At 58.2% G+C, this 13,822-nt stretch overlaps 1 long non-coding RNA gene across 1 annotated transcript; it reads left to right on the plus strand.

Annotated features, from left to right (window-relative positions):
* Positions 1-51: 51 nt before the first annotated feature.
* On the plus strand, positions 52-13,623 carry LOC308337039. Its single transcript, XR_013966286.1, has 5 exons — positions 52-913; positions 2,425-3,333; positions 3,966-4,136; positions 9,421-9,627; positions 9,748-13,623. It is a non-coding gene; the product is annotated as an uncharacterized lncRNA (long non-coding RNA).
* Positions 13,624-13,822: the final 199 nt, after the last annotated feature.

A 13,822-nucleotide genomic window follows, 5' to 3' on the forward strand; every position in this document is an offset into this window, starting at 1 on the left:
CCGAGGGTTTCAGAGGGGAGGGGGTGGGGGTGGGGCGAGCCTGGTGGTGGTACTAAGGACGGCGTGGACTGCACGGAGCACTGGGTGTTCTACGCAAACACTGCATCATGGGACACGAATGACATCAGAAACTGATGACGTACTGTGTGGGGACTAGCACGGCATCAAAAAGGAACAGATGGCCAGCTTTGTTTGTTTGCTGTCAGTCTGTGAGTCTTCTCAAGTCCTTGGGTTGATTTTGCTACTTGGATCAGTAGAACATGGTCATGGTTCCTGTTCAAACCCTGTGCTGAGCAGTGTCCTCCCCCCTTCCCTCCCTCCACCCTGAGCTCCCCCCACACACCTTGAGCCCTTCCCTTCCTCCCTCCACCCTGAGCCCTCCCCTCCCCCTCCTCCTCACCCTGAGCCCCTCCCCTCCTCATCAGTAACTGATTCCATTTGCGTTCACAGCTGTCTTGAGCCATAGCTCACGTCCCATTCAACGCACTCATTTCAGGTGTGTATTTCGGGGCTGTAGTGTTCACAGGACCGTGCGGCCATCACCATGTCTGCGTTTGAGTGCCGTCCTCGCCCAGAGCAACCCCACACCATCAGGAGCTGCTCCCTGTGGCCACTGGCGGCCTCTCGGCCACAGCAACCAAGAATCTACTTTCTATCCGCAGGTGGGCCAGTTCTGGACGCGGCCGGTGGTGTTCTGTGAGCGGCATCCTTCACGGGGCGCGAGGCTTCCGGGCTCGTCCGTGTGGCCGCGCGGCGGGACTGCGTCCCTGTTATGGCCAGGGAGCTTGTCTTCTGTGGGTAGAGCACGTTTCCGCCCTTCGGGGGTGGCCCACCTTCCAGCCATCGTGGACGACACTGCTGCGATCGTTCCTGCGCACGTTCTCGCGTGGACACGTGGTCTCCTTTCTCTCAGGTGTGTGCGGGGGACGGACTTGCTGGGACACGGTGTCTCTCTGTGCGGAAGTCCAGGACGGCTTCTGGGAGTGGGCACACCAGCTGCGCTCCCCCCAGCAGCCATGGGGCTCCAGGCTCCCCCTGGCCCTGGGCCTCATCGGCCTGTCTCCCTGGAGCCATTCTGGTGGGCGCCCAGTGATCTCGTGATGCCCGTGAAATCACCCTGGCGGTTAATCATCCTTTCATTAGCTCATTGACATTTGTATATCTGCCCTGGAGAAATGCCTACTTACGGTCTTTTTTATTTTTTGTTTTTTTAAGTGGGCTCTACACCTGGCACAGAGCCCAACTTGGGGCTTGAACTCAGGACCCTGAGATCGTGACCTGAGCTGTCAAGAGTCGGACGCTTCCCTGACTGAGCCAGGAGCCCTTCTTTGTTCTTTCCTGATCATATTCTCGCCTTCTTAGTCCTTCTGTCGTTGGGCTGTCGGCAGTCTTTACATGCTCTGCATACGTGTCCTTCCCAGACATAAGATTCGTCAATATTTTCTCCTCTCTTCCGGTTATCTTCAACCTTGATGGTGCCCTTTGAAGTACAAAAGCCTTAATTTTTCTCTTGTCGTGAACTCTCAGTGTTTAGGAAGGCTTTGCCAAACCCAAGGTTACAACTTAGGTCTGTTTATCTCCTTCCAGGAGGTTTATAGTGTTAGCTCTTACGCTGAGGTGTTTGGTCCATTTTGAGGTCACTCGTGTGTGAGGTGTGAGGAAGGGCCCGCCTCCCTCCTTTTGCAGTCCGGGTTCCCCTGCTTTGTTGGAAAGATGATTCTTTCCTTGTGGAACGATTTTGGCACCTTTGTCAAAAGTGAACAGACTTCGGTCGGAAGGTTCGTTCTGGATTCTCGGTTCTGTTGTTTATCCGTACATCTGTCCTCCCACCACTGTCCCACTGTCTCCCACTGTCTTACTACTGTAGCTTTTTCCTATGTTGTACAACTGGGCAGTGTGTCCACCTAGGAACAGAGCGTCTCTGCGTGTTCATCAGAAGTGGCAGGTGCCTTCCTTTTCTTGCTGCCTGTCCTTCCCTGCCCCACAGACCCTCGCCCCTTTCCCGGATCTGTCCCCTCCATTCGGGGGCGGCGGATACCCGCTGGCCCACCCTCGATCGCGTAGTCTCTCGGCTGCTCGCACTGGGCCTTCCACGGCTGCCGTCTGTCCCAGTGACAGACGACGTGTCCATGAGTAACGTGCCTGGTCGTAGTCCAGGAGGTCTTCGGAGATCCGCTGGGTGGGAGGTGGCTGCGAGTGCCTGTGTGGAGTGGGCGGCCCAGATCCCCATCCCGGAGCCAAGCTGCGTGCGACCGTCCCCATGGCGTCCCGGCAGCTTCCTGACCGGTGAACGGTGTCTCAGACGCGTCGTCATCAGCACCTCTCACGCGTGAATGAGGCTTAACATCCCCGTGTGTGTAATGCCTGTTTATATACATATGGTTTAAGTCGTCTGTTCAGGTCTGTTGCCCATTTGTTTTCCAGAGGATCATTAACTGGTTTGCGGCTTTAAAGTCCGTCGTACTTCAGAGATCTGAACTAGCCTTTGCCTCTGCGACGTGGTCCCCTTCGCTCGGTCGGTCATTCATCTTTCCGTGGAGAGAGGGTGTTCCGCTTGGCCGTGCGCGTGTTTCTGAGTTACAAGGCTCAGGCTCCCGTCACGTCTGGACCCGTGGTGGGATGAGCGTCCTGTCCACAGGGCCGTGGAAAAACCAGCCTCATCGTCTCACGCCGCAGTCTCGGGCCGTGGAGAGTTTGCTCCCGCACGGAGTGTGGAGAACGGACCCGATCTCACCTCTCTCCACGCAGCGCGCCGGCCGTCCCAGCACCATGTGCTACAGCATCCGTCTTGGCTGTGCCGACTGGAGAGGACATCTGTCCGTCCACGCTGGGCTGCTTCTGCACTCTGGACTCCGCCGGCTGGTGTGCTGAGCAACGTGCTTCGGTTAGTTTGTCACTTGTTCACCGGCCCTTTAAGGAGACCCAGTGAATTTCGCACGGCAGCTTGGAGCCCTGACATCTGGTGACTCCGAAGCCACACCCAGCGACCGTGGGAGCCTGCCCGTGTACTCACGTCCACCGTCCGGTTACTTGCGGCTGCGTAGCTGACCGCCCAAGACGCGGCACGTTAAAACCCCGTTTGTGAGCCCGGATTCACCAGACTCTGTGTCACGCCAGAAGTGGGCAGCCCGGAGAGCCCTTGCTCCCTGAGAGGCCGGTTGGAGGACAGTGACCTTGTCTGCCGCGTCTGTGCGCCCGGGAGGTTTTCTGTGTCTCCTCCCGCAGGTGTCACGCCCGTCTCCGTACGTCTCCTTCCTGTCGTCCGTGTGCCCTTCCCGCTTCCCTCCCACGCCGTGGCGTCTCTGTGTCCGCATCTGTGACTGCTGCTCGCAGGTTAGCTTCTGTCCGAACTTGCTGATTTGTTCTGAGTTCGTTTCTCATAGATAATCTGGGTTTTCCTAGCGTAATACTATCCCGTCAGCTGCACACATAGGGACTTTCACCTTTTTTGTAATTTTCAGGCCTGTGGTTGAGTTTCCCCTGTGTAGTGATGCTGGCTGACATTCAGCAGGAGCCGAGACCGTGGGGAAACCGTGGGCATGCCTCGGGAGGGCCCCTTCCGGACATGCCGGCCTCTGTCGGGGCAGACCCCGCACTGGGGAGCGTCCATGCCCTTCAGTGACCCGAAGCACTTGTAATTACAACGGTGCTGAATTTTGTTAGTTTCTCTTTCTTTTCTCTGGCGCATCTGTGGAGGTAATCGCGTAGTTTTTCATTTTAGACCCGTCATAGGATATTGAGAGATTTCCCAGGATCGAACCACCCTCGTATTCCTGTAAAAATCTCACGTGGTTGTTGGCTTTGATTCTCTGACTGCTGGAATCTATTTACCAGTATTTTGAAATTTAGTGTTCAAAAGCGATACTGGTCTAAAATCCTCTTCTACGTACGGATGCTTGTCTGTATTAGTTTTTTTGTTGTGTGTGTGTGTGTGTTTTTAAAGATTTTATTTATTTATTTGACAGTGCAAGAGAGCACAAGCAGGGGGAGAGGCAGACGGAGAGGGCCAAGCAGGCTCCCTGCCAAGCAAGGAGCCCGATGTGGGACTTGATCCCAGGACCCCAAGATCATGACCTCAGTGGAAGGCAGACGCTTCACCAGCGGAGCCCCCGGCACCCCGTCTGTGTCAGTTCTAGGTATGTTGCATGTGCTTACGTGCTTGCTAAAAGCAAACTGAACTCCGCTCTCTACAGCCCGTGCAAATGTGGTAGATCTTTCGTGAAACCATTACATGGCACTTTTTGGGTGGGGGAGCTCCCTGATAAATTTCCGACTTTCTTCTCTGGAAATTGGTCTCTATAAGCTTTCTATATTGGGGTTGATCTTGGTTTTTTTTTTCTTTTCATAGAAAATTTCATAGAAAATTACTCATTTCATCTAAGCTACCAGTTTTTTTAGATCTTGTGTGTGTGTGTCTGTGTGTGTAGAAGGCTTACACGCTTCTGAAGTGACTCAGTCAGATTTCTGATTTTCCAAGAGGGCTTCGGGGTCTGCCCAGCTGAGCCCAGAACTGTGAGCCGACAGTCGTTCTTCTTGTCTTTCCGGGCGCCGGTGCAGCACGGTGTTCTGACGCGTCTCACGTGAAATGCGGGATCTGGGAAACCAAACCCAGTCTGTGACGCGTTAGCTGTCTCAACACGGTCACCTCGTGGGTGGGCGCTCTGGCCGTCCTGGAAATACCACCTCTGTCGCCTTCAGCATCCAGGCCACACGGTGCCCGGCCCGGGCCTCGTGCCTCCGCTTCAGCAGGAGACTGAGACAGGAGTGTCCATGTGGCGCCCGGCCCCGTGGGCTGGTTGTTCACTGCAGGCCGGGCGGGCTGCAGCGCAGGGGCTGTGGGGACGGAGTTAACGCGCGCGCTTTACAGAGTCCTCGTTCTCCGTTAAAAGTTCGCCCTGAAGCCAGCGGCCTCCTCCTGGGCCCCTTCCTGGGGGAGAACAGCTAGAGGTTTGTCTCTGTTCTCAGACGTCCGGTGAGGGATGGAGGCCGTCACACTCTCGGGCCGTGGGTGCCACGTCCCTGGTGGCCCCCATCAGAGTACCCCTGTCACTGCCGCTCCCCGATCTCCCAGGGGGTTGTTTCTGTCTCCAGTGAGATTCCCTCGCCGGCAGCCTCCGACACAGGACGTGGGGGCAGGAGCCCTTGCGGCCAACACAGGAGGCCCCTGGTGGGCTGGGGTGGGGGGCAGTGAGAGGCAGAAGGAGAGCAGCCGCGAGGGTGTCCTCAGTCCACGGCCAGCACGGCAGGCGGACGACCCCGCCGGAAGCACGGGCTGCGGGGAGCACGGGCTTCCTGCCGTGGTGCTCCGGTGGAGGCCGGCTCCGCACCTGCTCTAGGCGGCGGTCAGGTCCCAGCCCGCCCCGTCCTGCTCTGGGTGTGGGTGATTTCTCCAGACTGAGGGATGCAGACGGTGGTCCCGGGGACAGGCCCGGGCACTGGGCGGTGCTGCCTGGGGCGGTGCTGAGGACGCCTGCCGTGGCAGCCTCGAGGCTCACGGAACAGGTGCTCGCAAAGACAGGTGTTTGGCAGATCGCGTCCGCGGTGGTGGGTGCAGATATTGGGTGTTTTTTCCCCTTGGGACTTGTTTCAAGACGCATCCGAGTCGCCGTGAGGACGTTCCGCTGGTTCTGAGCCCCAGCTGGCATCCAGCGTGCGATTCCCACAGGGGCCGCCAGGCCCCACACCTGTGACCCACACCCTCCGCCTGTTCCGGACCCGGGAGCGGGGATGGCGTCCAGGCTTCTGCAGGAGGGGGAGGCCCGGGTCGGTAGGTAGCCAACTCTGGATTTGGCCACATTCTGCCTGCTGGCTCAGAAGAGTGGTTGGCGCGGCTGAGATTTCGAATTCTCGCCCACCGCACTCGAGACCGGGGATCGGTGTCGCGCGCTGCAGCTGGTTCTCTGACTCCTAACGACGGAGCGAGTCTCCCGGGCCGGTGGCTTCCGGACCACTGTGTCCTGTTGCTGCCGTTACTCCGCACGTCGGGCAGCGCAGACCCACTCTCTGTGGTCCCGAAGCTCTGCTGTCCGGGGCGGGTCTTGAGGGCCAAAAACCAGGTGTTGGCAGAGCCCGGGGTCCTCCGTGGTGGCCGTGGGGGAGGACCCCTTGAGTCGCTGGCGAAGTCAGCTGCTTGCCGTGGTGGGACAGAGACCCCCTTGCTGCCGACCATCAGGCTGGCTCGTCCCCTGCCTGCAGGGTGCGCTGCACGGCCCTTGCCCTGCGCGGTCCTCCTCCGGTCCCGGCCCCTCTTCCCAGAATCCCCGGGAGCAGGCCTCCCCCCTCCAAAGGTGAGTGTGTTCACCTTGGATCCACCTGGTGCTTGGGCAGATCGCTGGACACAGCGGCAGAGCCCCTTCCCCACGATGGGGACACCTGCGCAAGCCCCGGGGGTTAGGATGGGGACGTCTTTGGGGGCCCATTGTTTGTGCCCGCCATAACGTCATTTGCCTGGTTTTCAGTTAGAATTCCTGTACCTTTTTTGAACGTTGATTTGCTGATGTTTCTTGCCTATCCCAGATACTAACTTTTTTTAATTGCAGAAATCCTCGTTCAGTCTTTTGCCTGCTTGTTTATTTCATGGTTTACCTCATTTAGCATAAACCATTCACACGGGTGTAATCAAGTTAACTTTTTTTTTTAATATTTTATTTTTATTTATTTGATAGAGATCACAGGTAGGCAGAGAGGCAGGCGGAGAGAGAAGGGGAAGCAGGTCCCCTGCCGAGCAGAGAGCCCGATGTGGGGCTCGATCCCAGGACCCTGAGATCATGACCTGAGCTGAAGGCAGAGGCTTAACCCACTGAGCCACCCAGGTGGCCCTCAAGTTAACTTTGATCTCGTGGGTTATGCTGCTGTCGACTGGGGGGTTTTCTCCATCCTGTGTCCCAGAGACGCCACCCTGTGTCATCGGCTGTTAGTCCTGTAGTTTTCTCTTCCCCGTGCCCCCGGAACTCACCTTTGTGGTACGAGTGGGTCTTATGGTATTTCAGGGTCACAAACCACCCCGAAACTTGGCGTTGTAAGCAACCCTTTTTCCTGTGTTCGTGGCTCCTTGGGTCAGGGATGCAGACGGGGCCTATTTCCACTCTGCAGTGGTGGGAGCTAGAATCCTCCAGAAGCTTCTCCACATGTGCGCGGGTGTTGGACACTGGCCAGCTCAGAGTCTGTCCCCACGGAGAGGAGAGCTCCCCCTGCCCTCCCTGAGCAGCCGGTTAGTAACTTCCCCGGGAACATGGACAGCGTTCACTTGTGCTCGTGTGTCCGGACATGTCCACAGGGCCCTGTTGGTCGGTCTGGTCTGCGTAGCTGGTGTCCCCGGACCATCTCTCTGCAGAGTTCCGGCCTGTCCCGCCGTCCCTCCGTCCTTGCTGTTCTCGTGAGTTTGCTTTGCGCCTTGGCCAGCCCGTACCGCAGCGCAGAGCCCGGGCACCCAAGGTCGTCATCGGGTCCCACTTCCTTTCTGATGCCCAGTCTGCGTAGAGAAAGGCCGCGGCCCTCCCGCGGGCCGTCACTGAGCTTGAACACCGCAGGTCCTGGCCTCAAGTGCCCTGTGCACGCCTCACGGAGAGTTTCTTAGACCCGTCCCTGTCGGCCCTGCTCCCTGTGTCCCCAGAGGCCAACTCAGCAACCGCTGCACATTCCAGCTCAGACCGGCTTTGCCTGTTCTAGAACGTCCCGCAGCCACACCGTGCGGGCTCTGTCCTTGGGGCCTGGCTCCTCCAGCTCGTGTGTGGGCTCCGTGCACAGACTGGGTCTCAGGAGCGCACGGCCCTGGGTCTCTGCACCCCGCTGTGTCGTGTGTCTCACTCAGCCTGCACGCTGACTGCCGCTCACAGGCGCACGGTCACGGCCGGTTTCCGGCTCCGAGGCACGCGGCTGCCACGACAGCCCCTCCGCGTGCACCTGCCGGTTTTCCCAGGTAACCGCCTCGGGGGGACTCGTAGGGATCGGTGGGAGCTTAACTTAGGGTAAAAATCCATCCTTGCCCAAGGCAGTCACCACGGAAGCAAGGTTGTCGGCGGTGTGGCCAGTCCTCTGTGTTCTCGTGGTCCCCGGCTGCTGGGTGACCACCAAGACGTGGCCACGACGCTGCCCTGTCTCCCTCAGATCGGCCTCCCATTCCCTTGTGGCCACCGACCCAGCCTCGGGCTGGGCTGGGGCCGCTGCCGCCTCCGAGCTCGGGCCGCCTTCCCATCGGGCGCCTTCCCGAGTGTGTCCCTGGCGCAGTGAGCACAGGGTCGTGCTCTGTCCAGCTTAAGAAGCACGTGGCCCCCAGGCAGCCCTGGGTGCGTCTGCCTTCACGGAGACTGTTGGTGTGGGTGGGCGTGTCCTTCTGCCCCTGTCTGCCTGTCTGTCCTCCTCCGTTGCCCCTGCCTCCCTCCGAGTCCATCCCTGTTCTTACTCCATTTCCAGACCCCCTCTTTGAACCAGACGCCTTCCCCTGCACGATCACGGCGCGGTTCCCCTCGGGAAGGGGCCGCCTCGCTTCCGTTTCACTGCCCTGTGCAGTAGCTTCTGTGTCTCCTTCTTGTTGCAGTTGTAGCGTTTGTGTTTTCAAAAAAACATGCCTTTCATCTGCATTTTCTCATGAAAGTGTAACTTTAAAATACATTGTTCTTATTTTGGCAAATCTAACGTCTCTACGTGTCAGGGGTGTTGTATATTTTGTTTATTTGCATTTTCTTGCCTTTTTTTTTTTTAAGATTTTTATTTGAGGGCGCCTGGGTGGCTCAGTCCTTAGGCATCTGCCTTCGGCTCAGGTCATGATCTCAGGGTCCTGGGATCGAGCCCTGCATCGGGCTCTCTGCGTGGCGGGAAGCCTGCTTCCCCCTCTCTCTGCCTCTGCTTGTGTTCCTGCTCTCGCTGTTTCTTTCTGTCAAATAAGTAAAATCTTAAAATAATGAAAAATAAAGATTTTTATGTGAGAGCAAAAGAGAGGAACACAAGCAGAGGTAGAGGAAGAAGCAGGCTCCCCACGGAGCAGGGAAAGGACCCTTCCCAGGACCCAGGACCATGACTTGAGCCAAAGGTGGACCCTTAACTGACTGGGCCCCCCGGTGCCCCATTTTCTGGTGTAGATAATGTTGCTCGGGGTCTGTTTACATTAGTAAAGCTTCCAAGAAGTAGGGCTTTTCTGTTGTTAACCTTTCTCTTTTTCAGTAACTTATTTCTGTTGTTATTTCCTGTTACTTTGACTTTATTCAATATAAACATTTAGAAAAAGAAACTGAATTTTTTGTTTTCTTTTGCAGTTTTCTTGTTTTCTGCACTTTGAAATTACAGAATCTCCTTGAAGAACTGCTTTATCTTTGTGTTGACATTTCTGTTTACGTTTCATTCAATTCTAAATATTTCTTAACCCTGTTAGGTTTTTCCTTTTAGGCCCAAGTGTTATCTAGTAATAGTATTTTCTTCCCCCAGATGCGGTGTTTTTACAGACCCGTCCTGTTGGTGTTTATGTTGGAAACCGCCGTCCTGCGCAGACGAGGACGGATCGCTTGGCTGCTTCGCGTTTACTGGGTTTTCCTTCGCTGCTAAATACAGTCTTCAGGACACGTGATCCAGTTTTATAAACATCCCACGTACATCTTTTACAAATCGTCGTCCCTGTTGGATACAGAGTCCCACGTAGGTCTAACAGCTTAGCCTTACAAATGTGTTTAAATCTTCATAACCCTGCAGTGTTTCCTTTTTACAAGAAAATAAACCTCCAACCACAGCTGCCAACTTGTGTTTTTCTCTGCACAGTTGTCAGGTTTTGCCTGATGCGTTCCCAAGTGCCGTGTGGTACCTGCATGTTCCTGACAGTCCCTCCTGGCCCGGCTGTTCGCAGCCTCACGTTCGTCTGTTGGAAGACGCCTCCTCTTCACCCCCAAACGTGGCAGAGCCTTCGGCCGTTCTCCAGCTGCGTGGATTCTCTTTACTGTCTCCTTAGTTCCCTCAGCTGAAGCCCGGGGCTGTCCTCCCGGCCCCCGCTGCAGGTGCACCTCCCGCTCCCACAGGGGGTGGGGGAGACAGGTCCCCTGCCCTCGGGCCTTGCCAGGCCCCCGCGTGGCCACGAGCTCCACCTGGGCAGAAAGAACGAGCTGGGTGGCACCTGGGGTCACCTGCACCAATATCGGGAATGCCCTGGCCCATGGCTTCCTCCCGCTCTGGTCCCCGTCCCCCACCGTTGCCCTCTTCCTCCCTCGTGCTCCAGACCGCAGTTCGGGGGCCGTTGTGGCCCCTTAGCACACCTGTTCCTGGAACCAGCACAGGAGACACCCACCGGCCTGGAGCGTCTCCAGCTCCCCAGCCGCACCGGGGCCTGGTGTTGGGGACACGGGCTCCGTCCCGCTCTGCTCCTGGGAGGGACGGTGTCTCCGGGCAGGTGCACGTGGCCTCTTCCTCCTGGTGCCTCGGCGCTGTGCCCCTGGAGGTGGCCTCACCCCCTCTCCCTGTGGAGCTTGCTGGGGCCTTGGACCCCCTTGACTTTCCTCCACACCAACTGCCGGCCCCAGCGAGCTGTGGAAAGCCCAAGGGAGCCATCTGTGAGGTCGTGTGGAGGAGCAGTGAGTACCAGACCCAGGGAGCACAGACCAGTACAACACAAGAGGGCCCAGTTCAGTACAGCCCAGCCCAGTATAACCCAGCCCAGTGCAGCTCAGCCCAGTGGAGCCCAGCTGTCGGGCACAGGGCAGGGGAGGAGAGTCGGGGACTCACGGGCACAGACGGCTGGGCTGGAAGAGGACTGCGTCCCGGGGTGGGCGGTGGCAGCCGTGGGCCCATGGGCCTGCTCCGCGCTGCTGGCCTGTCCACCTGAAAACGGCTACAAGAGTACATTTCACGATGAAAGCCAAAACTAGTAGTAGGTGGTCGGAGTTATTTATCGTTTGCCTTGATTTAAGCAACAGGACTAAATTCCTGCCATTCATAAACCCGTGAATGTAGTCTGTGGCCGCGTGAAGCCGTCGCAGACCTCGGGGACTCCTGTGCAGTCCACGGGTGACCCCCAGCCACAGCGCAGCGGGCCGCACCACAGGGGGCTCACGGCGCAAACCCCTCGAACCGTCCCAAAGCTCCATGAGGCCGGTGGGGACCCGGGCCGACTCCCCCGGCCTCACCATCACGCACCTGCGGGCGGCCTGGCCCCGTGCCTCGGTCCCCCAGCCCAGGCGTGAGGCCATCCGAGACCTCCAGAGTGCCACTGGGAGATCACGACCCCTGGAGGAGTTACGTGCTGGCCATTCTCCCCCCAGCGGGGACCGACGGTGCATGACGTGGTCTTTCCGGAGCACGGGACGGGAGCCCCACAACCGGAAGCCTGTCTGCGTGCCCGTGTGTGTACACACGCCAGGATGTCCACGTACCTCGTGGCTCACGGATCTTATATGACTTCGTGGTAACAGGCACAGAGTACGTAGCCCAACAACTCTTACCAGGTGCTGGGAACATGGCGTTTTGGGGGAGGACGGGTTTGGTAGATCTGGGTGACCCTGTAAGAGCACATGCGGGGAGAGCCAGGGGCTGAGCCCAGGGAGGGGTCCCAGCCGTGCGCGGTCCTCACACGCTTGCTGGCGGGTCTCCCCTAATGCCTGGTCACACCCTCGCTGGCCTGCCGCCTGGCGATCCAGGCCTTTCCCGGGGCCACACTGCCTCTGGAGTTTCGGGACAACAGATACCCAAAGGCATCCACAGGGAACGTCCAGCTCTCACCATCGGAGGGGCCTCTCACGCTGGCCTTGAACCTGCGACCGCTGCGTTCACTCATTCCCGCCGCACACGGGGTCCCGCAGGGCCGTCTTCCCTCCCCACCGGAGGACACCGGTCAGCAGCCAGTGTGCAGTGATGGCTCCTGTCATCCAAATGTCCTTACGTGGCCTGTTCCCTCGCAGCTACCACTTCCTCTTTGCAGGAAAACCTCCAGGAGAAGGTTCTTCTACTTCCTCCTGTCCTGTTCTCCTCAGACCCGCGCCAGCCGTCCCTCCCCTGTTCCATCCCACCCCCAGGCCCCCAACCTCCCCCACCCCCTACCCAGCCAGGGCTGAGTAAGCACGTCCAGAGCCGCCTCCTACAGGGGGCCCTCCTGCCTTTCTCCCTCTTTTCTGTCGGCCTCTTGATCCTTAGAACCTCATCTCTGTCATGTTCTGTCCATGGACAAGCTCACCTGTCCCTCGGGTTCCAGCCACATCTGTGCTCACCAGCAGCCCAGCCCAGAGTGCTGCCGGCCTCTGACGTCCCCCGCGGGATCTTGAACACATCCCGGCTTCGCGCGACCGCAGCTCCGTCCCGGAGAGACTCGGGAGTTGTGCGCCGTCTGCACGCGGGCCCTCGCGGTCCAGTTTTCTGGGGACTGCCGATGCCGGGACAGACCGGCGTGGGGACAGCAGGAGCCGCAGTGGATGGTGACAAAGTGGCAGAGATGACAGCAATTTACTCACGATACTGTGGTTTTAGAAAAGTTATTTTTCATGAAATAAAGAACGTGTGAGGGATGTTATTTTTAATGAATTAATGCTTTCAAGTAGCCTCACGCTTACTTCATAGCACGGTCGGCGTGGCAGAGAGTTCTCCAGCACAAGGTCGAGAGCAGCGAGAGTCCCGGGACCCAAGCCCCGAGCCTGGCCGCATCCCACCCTCACCTCCCGCCACAGAGCCAGGAGGGACTTGGGACACCCGCTGAGGACGGTACAAAGGCCTTCCCCACTAGGAGCACTGGCGGGACTGCGGGGGGCGACCCAGCGGGGATGACTAGGGGCACAGCCCGGGGCAGGTGGGTCACAGGTGGAGTTACCCAGAGGGGCCGTCAGGGCTGTTCTAGTGCATCTGGGCTGCTGTCACACACGTGGGCTTCTCGGGACTTGATCTGCTGCACGGTGAAGGCCTCTGCCCTGTGGCCTCTAATGGAGGAGGGGCTGGGAGCTCTCCGGGGCCCTTGACCTCATCACCGCCAAAGGCTCTCCACCCTGACACGAGCACACTGCGGGGTTAGGATTCCTGGGGGAATCACAGGACAGAGCAGAGCAGCGGCACCCCGCTAAGGTAAAGGCATGTTGCTGAAGGCGGGCCAGACCACCAGACCACGCTGGGGGGGGGGGGGACTAGCTCAGCGGACTCTGCAGGCCTCCGGCAACCCCAACAGTGGAAAGGCAGGGAAGGGTCCCGAGAGGTCAGAGGAGCCCTGAGCAGAGCCAGTGCAGGAGAGACCACCGGCCCGTCCCCATCTCCTGCACTGTCGCTGACAATGCGGGGACTCGGCCCCAGCCCTTCCCAGTTGCCCGGGTTAGAGTCTGATGTCTGCCTGAAAGGGGGCGTTCCCAGCAGCCGCATTCTCGGTACCGCCTGGCGGCCGGGGGACCGCTGTGTGGACATCACCTCGCACAGAAGAAGCAGAGAGCTGCCCCCTGCTCCTCCGACTTCCCGGACCCCCTGGGCTCTTACAGGTGGCATCTGCTGTTTCTCCCTCTCGAGAAATGTTAGTGGCAGGGCGCCTGGGCGGCTCAGTGGGTTGGGCCTCTGCCTTCGGCTCAGGTCATGATCCCGGGGTCCTGGGATCGAGCCCCGCATCAGGCTCTCTGCTCAGCGGGGAGCCTGCTTCCTCCTGTCTCTCTGCCTGTCTGCCTACCTGTGATCTCTGTCAAATAAAATCTTAAAAAAAAAAAAGCTATTTCCTTTGCAATTGCACCAAAAAGAACAAAGTAAGCTTAACCAAAAAGTTGAAAGACTGTCCTCTGAAAACAACAAAACGTTCGTTCGTTAAAGAAATAGAAGATGACAGAGCTGGACGGAAATGTATTCCGTCTTCCTAGACTGGAAAGTGAATATTGTCAAAGTGTCCACACTA

The sequence above is a fragment of the Martes martes genome (assembly GCF_963455335.1).
Source record: "Martes martes genome assembly, chromosome: 2".
Classification (NCBI taxonomy): domain Eukaryota; kingdom Metazoa; phylum Chordata; class Mammalia; order Carnivora; family Mustelidae; genus Martes; species Martes martes.